Source organism: Colobus angolensis, unplaced genomic scaffold, assembly GCF_000951035.1.
Source record: "Colobus angolensis palliatus isolate OR3802 unplaced genomic scaffold, Cang.pa_1.0 Scaffold17, whole genome shotgun sequence".
NCBI classification, from domain to species: domain Eukaryota; kingdom Metazoa; phylum Chordata; class Mammalia; order Primates; family Cercopithecidae; genus Colobus; species Colobus angolensis.
This window is the reverse complement of record NW_012114821.1, coordinates 7,571,613-7,581,332: the sequence shown is the minus strand read 5'-3', so window position 1 is coordinate 7,581,332 and position 9,720 is coordinate 7,571,613. Positions and strand designations below refer to the sequence as shown.

The following is a 9,720-nucleotide window of genomic DNA, read 5'->3' as shown; positions in this document are numbered from 1 at the left end:
ATGCTTGCTTTGGCCATGCAGGCTTGGTCTGACCTGCAAGTCCAACTCAAAAGTGTAAGGGAGCTAAAGCTGCCAGGGTCAGTGTTTACCACCTGGGGGATGGGAGTCAATGGATAAATGACCTCAGACTCTCCAGGCTTGTCTAGAAAAGCTTGAATGTTTCTCAGAGAGTCCCTTGTGGTTTTTGAGTTCCAGTTGTTTAGAATGGTAAGCCACTCACCAATGTACTCTATTGTATTTTCTCTTCTCCTATTTCACTTTCACACTCCCTATCTGGAATCATCTCTCAAATAAACTACCTGCTTCCAAGTTGTTGTATCATGGTCTGGTCTAAGACAGACAGCCAGATTATGAGAGAGAAAGAGAGAAATGGAGAGACGAGAATTGTCTGTAAAATGGGGAGAAGTGCTAAGTTCCTATAATATCGTTCTAGATAACATGAAATAGATAGCGTTTAAGATGAGGTAAACACTATTTGCAAGCTTCCTAAGAAAAGTAGTTTTTATGTTCTTGCTCAGAATGCCATTTATAAGGAAAATGTTACTTGCACCAGAATTCAGCATATTGAATTCCATAAGGAAAGATCTGAGTATTAGCATATTATAGACCCAGAACAGGACCTGTCCCAGAGCAATTATATCATTTATGAAATATGAACACTTAAATAAAAGAATAAGAAGCAAAATGAGATTTTTTTATTTTTATTTTTTATTACCCAAAACAAATGCACTTTTTGGTGCTGAGTTTCTTGGATGGGTGGTGCATAATATCTCCATTAGGATCGATGAATGTAGTTGTTATCATCGATGACAATTATGTGTCTATACATACACTTACTTCTCACAGAAAAAAGTCTACTCATAGTAATACATTTTTAAAAAATACATTAAAAGTCAGAAAATGGCAAGAGGCAGATGTTCCAAACTCTTGGGACCAAGACTAACAGGGATAAGAAATTTCTGGATCAACACTGCAATAAATGAAAATCTACATGATGCCACACGCTAGGGAGACATTAACTTCCTCTTGCATCTGTTGGATATCAAAGCTATTGATCAGTAGAGACTCGCCTAGAGGGATTTCAACTATGCAAAATACTCTGCAATGAATAAGTGTTTGTAGAAGAGACTCTTAATGGGGGATTGGAATACAGTATAAATCTCCCATGCACATAGGACCTAGTGATGGCAAAATAAAGTTATTTATTGATGTTCATTACTATAAACGTGTGCACCTTCCACAACCTTTGCTAAAATTCTTATACATATCTAATCCAGCTACTTATGGAATTCTAGGATTTGCAAGCATGCAGAAATAGCTAAAATAAAGATAGATGGATGTATAATAATAATCTTGAAAAAATTATAACTTTGGAAACCTCTAATAGTACATTGAAACAAAATAAAAATAAGACTTATTGTTGTTGACATATGGACATTCTTTTTCTCTCTCTCAAGAAGGGAAGATTTGGATTTTCTTTAAGATTTATACTGCTATTGTTTGAAAGATTTAGTAGATGTCTTTCTATTAGCATAAATATATATTTCTTTCTACCTGGCCAAGTAGAAAGGAATAGACTCAAGAAAATATAATAAAATAATCATTCCTTGAAAAGTAGAAACTGAACCAAAAATAAAGACAGATTGACACCCGTGATCATACACAGCATGCTGGTAAAAAGATCAGCTGACACTGTGTACCAAAATAATGGGTTTAAATGATGGATGAGTCAAAAATCCCATGAGGTGAGATAATTGCTCAGATAGTATCTTTTATCTTTGAGGACATGAAATCTCTAGATTGTTGTATTAATGAAAGGCATTATAACCAGACACAATTATGTCAGTAATAAATTGAAAGAGAAAATTTTAAGAGCTAAACCTAATGGGCTTAGAGGCAGAGAGGGGAAGAAGAAAGAGAGGGAAGTATTTTCCCTTATATATTATATCCCAGTGCACCGTTAAATCTTTGCAAATATTGGCTTTTTGAGGACTTCTTTATGAAAAAACACAAGACTCTTTGTTAAATAAAAACACTACTGCCTTACTTCTGTTTATTGATAATTAATAGGTCTGGTTTTACACGAACAATTTTTACAGTGGGTTGTTTAGCTGAGAGAAAATAAAATTTAGGCAGATAATTAGAAATATTTACATATTTAAAAGGACTGAACTTTAAAAAATAATTTGATATATTCTTTCTGGTTCCAGACAGTAGATCACGCAAAGGTTGAGAATTCATTGAAAGATATCAAAATAAGATTTAAAGAAAATAACTCTCCCTATCTATTTTTGATGTGAGGTAATACTAGCCTCATAATACAAATTGGACAATGCCTCTTTTATTTGTTTTCTGAAAGAATGTTTTTGTCATCGAATGTTAAATAGAACTCACTTGTGAAATTGTCTGCTGTGCCAAGATTTTGGTTGCATATTTTATTTAAGTGAATAATTGAATAATTTACCTAATGGCACCAATTACTTTAATTGCCAAAGCATGATTTATACTTTTTTTCTTTTTGTTTTAGAATTTTGGTACACTACTTGATTAACTATATGTCTAATTGTCTAGTTCATTTAAATTTTCAAATTTGTTGGCAGAAAGTTGTTTGTTGTATTTCTGTATCTTTTTAAATTTCTGTTTATCTGCATCAATATTAGATTTCATATTTCTCATTATGTTTATTGTGGTCATTTCATTTTTCCTTGATGCACCTTAACAGAGATTTTTCTTGTTTTTCAATCATTTTGAAAATGTTTATTTTGACTTTGTTGTTTTCTCTTTTATATCTTTGGTTTACATGTCATTAATTTAGGTTATTTGCTTCATTATTTTTCCTATTGTGTGCTTCATTTTCAATTATTCCTTTCTTACTTAATATTTAAGTATTTTCTCATTTTCATTATAAGCATTTAGAGCCATAAATTTACCTCAACTCTTCAAGTAAGCTGCATTTCACATGTTCTAATATGCAGCAATTTCTTCCCACTTAATTGTTTAAAATTCATAAATGATTGTGAATTCACAATTGTTATTTGTGAAACATAGAAATTATTTTAACAGCTTTTATAGGTATTTTGACAATAAATTGCAAATATTTAAAGTATGCAATATAAGTTTTGACATATGTATACAGTCAGAAACCAGTCACCACAAGATAGTGAACATATCCATAACTCCAGAAACTTCCTTGCGTTCCTCTATCTGTCCTTCATTGCCAACCCCAACTCTAGACAACCGGTGATCTTTCCATCACTATAGATTTATTTGCATTGTATAGACATTTTTTAAATGGAATCATGCAAGTAGCTACCCTTTGTTGTCTGGTTACTTTTATTCAGAACAATTAATTTGAGATTTGTACTTAGATTGATGAGTAATATCTTACTGTTTGGGCATATTACGATTTGTTTATCCATTTATCTGTTGCCTAACATATTTTTTCCAGAATGGTTGCAATATTTTAAATTTCCACCTGCTCTGAATGAAAGTTCTTAAGGTGCAACATACTTGTCAATACTTGGTATGTTCAGTTGTTTTAATTTCAAACATTCTAACCAGTGTGCAATGGTATTTCACTATAGATTTAATTTACAATTTCCTAATGACTAATGAAGCTAAGCATATTTTAATGTGCTTATTTGTCATCAATAGATTTTTCACCAAGTGTCTATGCACATTTTTGCATATGTTTTTATTAGATTATTTTCTTATTATTGAATTCAGTGTTCTTTATAAGTCGTGGATCCCATCTATCATCAGACATACTCTTTGCAAATATTTTCTCCCTGTCCGTGGCTTTTCTTTTCATTTTAATGAAAGTCTTAGGAGCAGAAATTATTAACTTTGAAAAGGTAGTAGTGACACATATTGCTCGGAGGATGGTGGATGCTGTCTTGCACCATGTGGTTCCCAGCCACCTGTGTCCCCTTGTGTTTGGTTTCCTGCGTGACAACCAACTCCTGGAGATGGCCAAGAAGTTCACCAAAGTGACAGGAACTACACAGCAGGATGCTAATGCGTCTTCCCTCTTGGACATCTATAGCTTCTGGCTCAAGTCTGCCAAGGCCCCAAAGCGAAAGTTACAGGCAAATGGACCAGTGACTAAGAAAGCTAGGAAGAAGTCTTCATCCTGTGACGGAAGTGAGGGCAGCAGCGAGGACGAGGGGGACAATCAAGGGCCCCCAGCTAAGAAGGCTGCTGTACCTGCCAAGGGAACCAGTCTGCCTCAGCATCCTGAAAAGGCTGTGGCCAAAGCATCAGAGCAGGAGCGGTGAAGAATCTAGTGACAGTGAGGAGGAGACAAAAAGCAAAAGCCTGTCCAGATGGAGTCAAGCCCCAAGCCAAGGTAGCCAAAGCTCCTCCTAAGAAGGCCAAGAAGTCTGATTCTGATTCTGACTCAAGCTCTGAGGATGAGGCACCAAAGAACCAGAAGGCAAAGACTACACCTGTGGCAGCTAAACTCGGGCTAAAGCCATCCGGGGTACTCTAGCTCCAGCAGCACCTAAAGTAGCCAATAGCAAAGCAGCCAGCAGCAGCTGCGGCAGCAGTGGTGACTCAGAGAAGGGGAGGACAGCAGCCATCCTTGAGAAGACTGTACCCAAAAAGCAAGTCATGGCCAAAGTCCCAGTGAAAGCAGCTGCCACCCTTACCCAACAGAGTTCCAGCAGTGAGGACTTCACCAATGAGGAAAAAGCAGACCAGAACCTTCCAAAAAAAAAGCAAAAAACAGATCCCTACAGTTCAGTCCCCCGACCTTCTGCTCCTCAACCAAAGAAGTCTGTGGGAACCCACACTTCCAACAAAACTGCGGAGAAGAAACAGCCTGCGGAAAGCAGTGAAGACAGCCCAGATGAATCTAACTCCAGTTCTGAGGAAGAGGAGAGACCCCGGTCTATGGGAGTCATCTCTAAAGCAACAACCAAATCACCTACAGCAAAAAGAAGGCAACAGCAATCTCTGCAGACAGCTCAGACCCCAACAGCTCTAAGGATAACGGAGCTCCTCCCAAGCTAGCCAGTGCCACCAAGAATTCCTCAAATAAGCCAGCTGCCACTACCAAGTCACCTGCAGCAAAGTCAGCTGCAACTCCCAGGCAAAGAGCAGTCAGTGGCCCAAAGTTTCTGACAAGAAAAGCTGATGGCAATTCCAGTGAGGAGAAGAAGACAAAGACCACTGTGGTCACCCCTAAGCCCAAGGTGACTGCCAAAGCAGCTCCTGCCAAGCAGGTACTTCAGGATGGTTGGGTCTGCAGCTCTGATTCAGACAACTCCAGGAGTGAGCAGGAAGAGAAGACATATGAATCTCCAGTTGAGAAGAAGCCACAGAAGGCAGCAGCAGGCATAACCCCTTCCAAGCCAGCCTTGGAAAGAAGGTAAAGGCCGAGGGCAGCAGCAGTTCTTCCTCTGATGATTCCAGTGAGGATGAGGAAGAGAAGCCCAAGGGCAAGGGCTCTCCAAGTCCACACTCAAGACCAGTGGCACCTATGCACTGACTGTCCAGAATGGAAAAGCAGCTAAGAACAGTAAGGAGGAGGAAGAGAGCAAGAAGACAAGAAAAAGGTAGCAGTGGCAGTTTCCACACCAGGTTCAGTAAAAAAGTAGAAGTAAAATGAGGCTGTCAAGGAGGCAGAGACTCCTCAATCCAACAACATTAAGCTTCAGACCCCTAACAGAGTTCCAAAAAAGAAGAAGGGAGAAAAAAAGGCATCATCCCCATTCTAAAGGGTCAGGGAGGAGGAAACGGAAATGGATTCAGGAGTGGCAGACAACTTGATGCCAAAGGAGGTGCAGCTGGAGACTGAAAGAGCGAGCCAATCCGGTTTTGAAGTTCACCAAGGCAAATCCTTCTGGCATGAGAAAACTAAGAAGAAAGCAGGGAGGCTCAACCTCTGTCCAGGTCACTTTGGTTCAGTTTGGCAGAGAGTGACTGGGCCATCTTTGGTGAAGCAGGAGTGATGATCAAACACCACTCACTTTCTCCAGTGGACCAGAGAGCCCTCGGCTCTATAGGTTGGGGCCTTGATGAGGATGAAAGCTCAGGGTAGGTCCTAAGACTTTACAGTGGAACATCCCCTCTTGTCCTTTTCTATATTCCAAGTTTTGTGCAGATTTGTTTTTGAGTGTTAAGTAGCAGGGACAAAATAAGGGGAATGCTATTTTTTAAGAAAATTGATTTCTACTGTTGTCCCCTTCTTCCTTTTCTGTGAAAGTCCTCATACTGAGAAGTTTGTGTATTTTATATTAAATCACTCCCTGTTGATTTTTGTTGTGATTTTCAAAGGTAGAGTCCCAAAATAAAAATCTTAGCTATGGGCCAAAATATAGTAAAGGGTCATACGTATGTCTTGTTACAGTTAGGAGAAAAATTCTGCCTTTGTGAGTGCACATGTCCACATTGCATCCCTCTCTCCCTCAAAATCCTAGTGAGGGATACTAAAGAATGGTTAATCTATATGCAATGCCTATTAAACATGCACTATGTACTTCATCCTCATTCATTGGGTCTGGAGCTGAAGTCTGAGGCCAACGTGGACCTAACCTACTTTTTGGAATAAAATTCATTGTTTTGTTACAGGCAAAATTCTGGTGTGATGTGAATGCCTTGGGTCAGTCTGAATATATTTTTTCTGTAATTTAATCATTATTACACGATGTTTGCAATACATGCTTTGCTTTTTAATTTGAAAGCAAACTTTTCTACTGCTGAAAGACATTTTTTGACGACTTGACTATTGCTAATATTGAGTACTGAGTTGACTGCATTCTCTCATTTTTACATTATAGAGAACAAAGTCACATTAATTTGAAAAATAAATATCACTTGGTATTTCTGTCTTGTCTCCAGAGGTGATACCGAATTGGTTTCATTAATTCCTATATGGCTGGGATCAAGAAAGTAGGAAAACAAAACCTTTAAAACCTCAATTCTCAGTAGGAAGTAGGTTACATTAGGTGAATTTATAGGTAATCCATATATGTTCTAATGGGTTTAGAAAGAACCTTACAGAGCATGTTACATGATAAACCTGAGTGGAGTGGGTTTGGGAGAATAAACTAACATGATTATTGTGTCTTGTACTTGGTACATGGGCGCAATGGACATGCCCCCTTCAGAACCTGAACTGTTAGTAACAGTGGCAGTAACAACACCAACCAGTGAGCAGAGATACAGCTCTTAGGCCAAGCTGGACTCACCATATGGCTGTAGGAGGTGACTGACAAGCAGCAGTGCTTAGCCAGACCAAGACGAGGAGCAACAAGCTTTCTGGAGGCTGAGGGGTTCCAGAGGTGGGAAAGTGTGTCCCAAGCCTTTATGGATGAGTTACAGGTCTTAACATTAGTCTCCTCCTGTATGGTTTCCGCACCCACTAACTAACCTGATGATAACCTGGTTTTCCACGTGACTGCCTCTAGGAAGAAAATGTACTGTTCATGCCGACATAGGTATTTCAGTCTGCATGATAAAAGTTCTACATCTTACTACAAAATAATAAACTGGCTGGTTTATAATGGATCTCAGCAGTTTTATTGTTGTGAGTCTAAACCCCTTCCACTCCCTACCCAAACCAGAACAACCTGAGTGGCAGGTAGAGGGCTGGGGTCCAGACCTGTGAGTTCCCTGCAGAAGCTTCTTGGAAGCAGCTTACAGGCTTTTGGCCACAGCTTGTCTCATCGTGCCTTTTCCAGGCTATCTTTCAGCCTGGGCATAGTCTAAATCCGGGGTTGGCGAAATGACCTATGGGTCAAATCTAGCTCATGGCCTATTTTTGTATTACCTAGGAGCTAAGAATGGTTTCTACATTTGTAAAGGTCTTTAAAAAGGAGACATAATACGTGGCAGAGACCTTATCAATGGCCCACAAAGCCTAAAGTATTTAGGATGTGGCTCTTTACAGAAAAGGGGGCTCCTGGTCTAAATGAGGAACTTGAAAACACTGATACGCAGTGGCCTATTCTGAGATTTCTTAGTCCTCTCTGGTGGGACCTGGGTGCTAAGATTTTTTAAAGCTCCCAGGTGATTCTAATGAACAGCTGGCGTTGAAAACCACCTATCTAAGAGTATTTGAAAAGAAATGATGGGTATTTCCCCCATTCATGTTTCCATTTTCAAATGTACTCGTTAAAAATAATAACATAAAATGAAATTTTGTCTCAGTGCCATTTCCTGAAACCTGTTTCTCCTTCCAGACAGTTTCTAGGTATGCACTATTACATGCGTCCTCCCCTCCCTTTTCCTTGCACAAATGGGTTATATGTGCAGTGTTTTGCCACTTTTACAGGTCATTTTACAGCAGAATACAGCAGCTCATTTTTAATGGCTCCACTGTGTGGTACTCCATTGTGTGGAAATAGCGTAAGTTATTTAAACTAATAGTTTATGGGCAGATGTTTAGGATGTTTGAGGGTTTTGCTGTTACAAATAGTGTTACGGTGGATAGTTTTATACAAGAGACTGAGTATCTGTGTATATTTTTTGTAGGAAATATTTCTAAACGTGATTACTGGTTCAAAGGATATGTGCATTTAACATTTTGATCACTATTGCCTTTCAGAATTACTGCACTAATGTATGGTTCCAGCAATACTGTATCAGAGTCTCTTTGCTTGTCCTCTTGCCAATACTATTTACCAAATTGATCTGTGCTACTTTGATACATGAAAATGCTCTTATTTCTGTTTGCTTGTTTTTTGTTTTAAATTAACCATAAAAAATAGAGAAAAAGTAATTTACTTTTTTTTCTTTTGTGAACCATGCCATTAGAGTCATATCTAAGAAATCTTTTACTAATACAAGGTTACAAATATTTTCAACAATTTTTCTTCCAGGAGATTCGTATTAGTAATTTTGGATATATATTTAGATATATGGTTTATTTTTAATTAATTTCTAAGTATACTTTATAATGAACAGACTCAACTCCTTCATTTTAAAAGAAACAACAACATATGTGTGAGGGAGTTCTGCTTCCAAATTCGCTATGGTTAAACTATAAGACTGGGAGCTAGAATCAATGAATTCAGGCCTAGCTCTACTTCTTCCTTTTTTATTATTATTTTAGGACAGGTTCTTGCTCTGCCACCCAGGCTAGAGTGCAGTGGCGCGATCATAGCTCACTGAAGTCTGAAGCTTCAACCTACTAGGCTCAATCCATCCTCAAGCCTCATCCTCCTGAAGAGTTGGGACTACAGGCACACACCATCACGGCCGGCTACTTCTTGTACTTTTTTGTAGAGACGGGGTTTCACCGTGTTGCCCAGGCTGGTCTCAAATGCCTAGACTCAAGCAATTCGCCTGCCTTGGCCTCCCAAATTGCTGGGATTACAGATGTGAGCCACCACGCCCGGCCTCTAATACTGAATGTAATACGTATGATCATCAGCAAGTCACCTGACCCTTCTGAGCCTGCTACCTTATATCTAATGTAAGTGGGTGGGTGTGATTGATTCCAAAGCTCCTTCTAATTGCTGAGATTTTCTCTTAACAGTAGTTGATATTTTTACTCATTATTGGTCTTATACAAAACAGCCAGCCATAAATTTCTTTGATGCTCTCTTTTTACTGTTTTATGTAGGTTAGCTTGGATCATCACTTTAATAAAATTGACCATTAAAATCTAGGCCGCTATATGGGATTATAAACCAGATGTTTTTCTTTTCTTTTTCCTTTCTTTTTTTTTTTTTTTTTTTTTTTATAGCCAATTCTACTTCTGAACTCAAA

The 9,720-nt window shown here is 38.6% G+C and overlaps 1 pseudogene; it reads left to right on the top strand.

Annotated features, from left to right (window-relative positions):
- The first annotated feature begins 3,881 nt into the window (after positions 1 to 3,881).
- LOC105509131 lies at positions 3,882 to 5,928 on the top strand (annotated as a pseudogene).
- Positions 5,929 to 9,720: the final 3,792 nt, after the last annotated feature.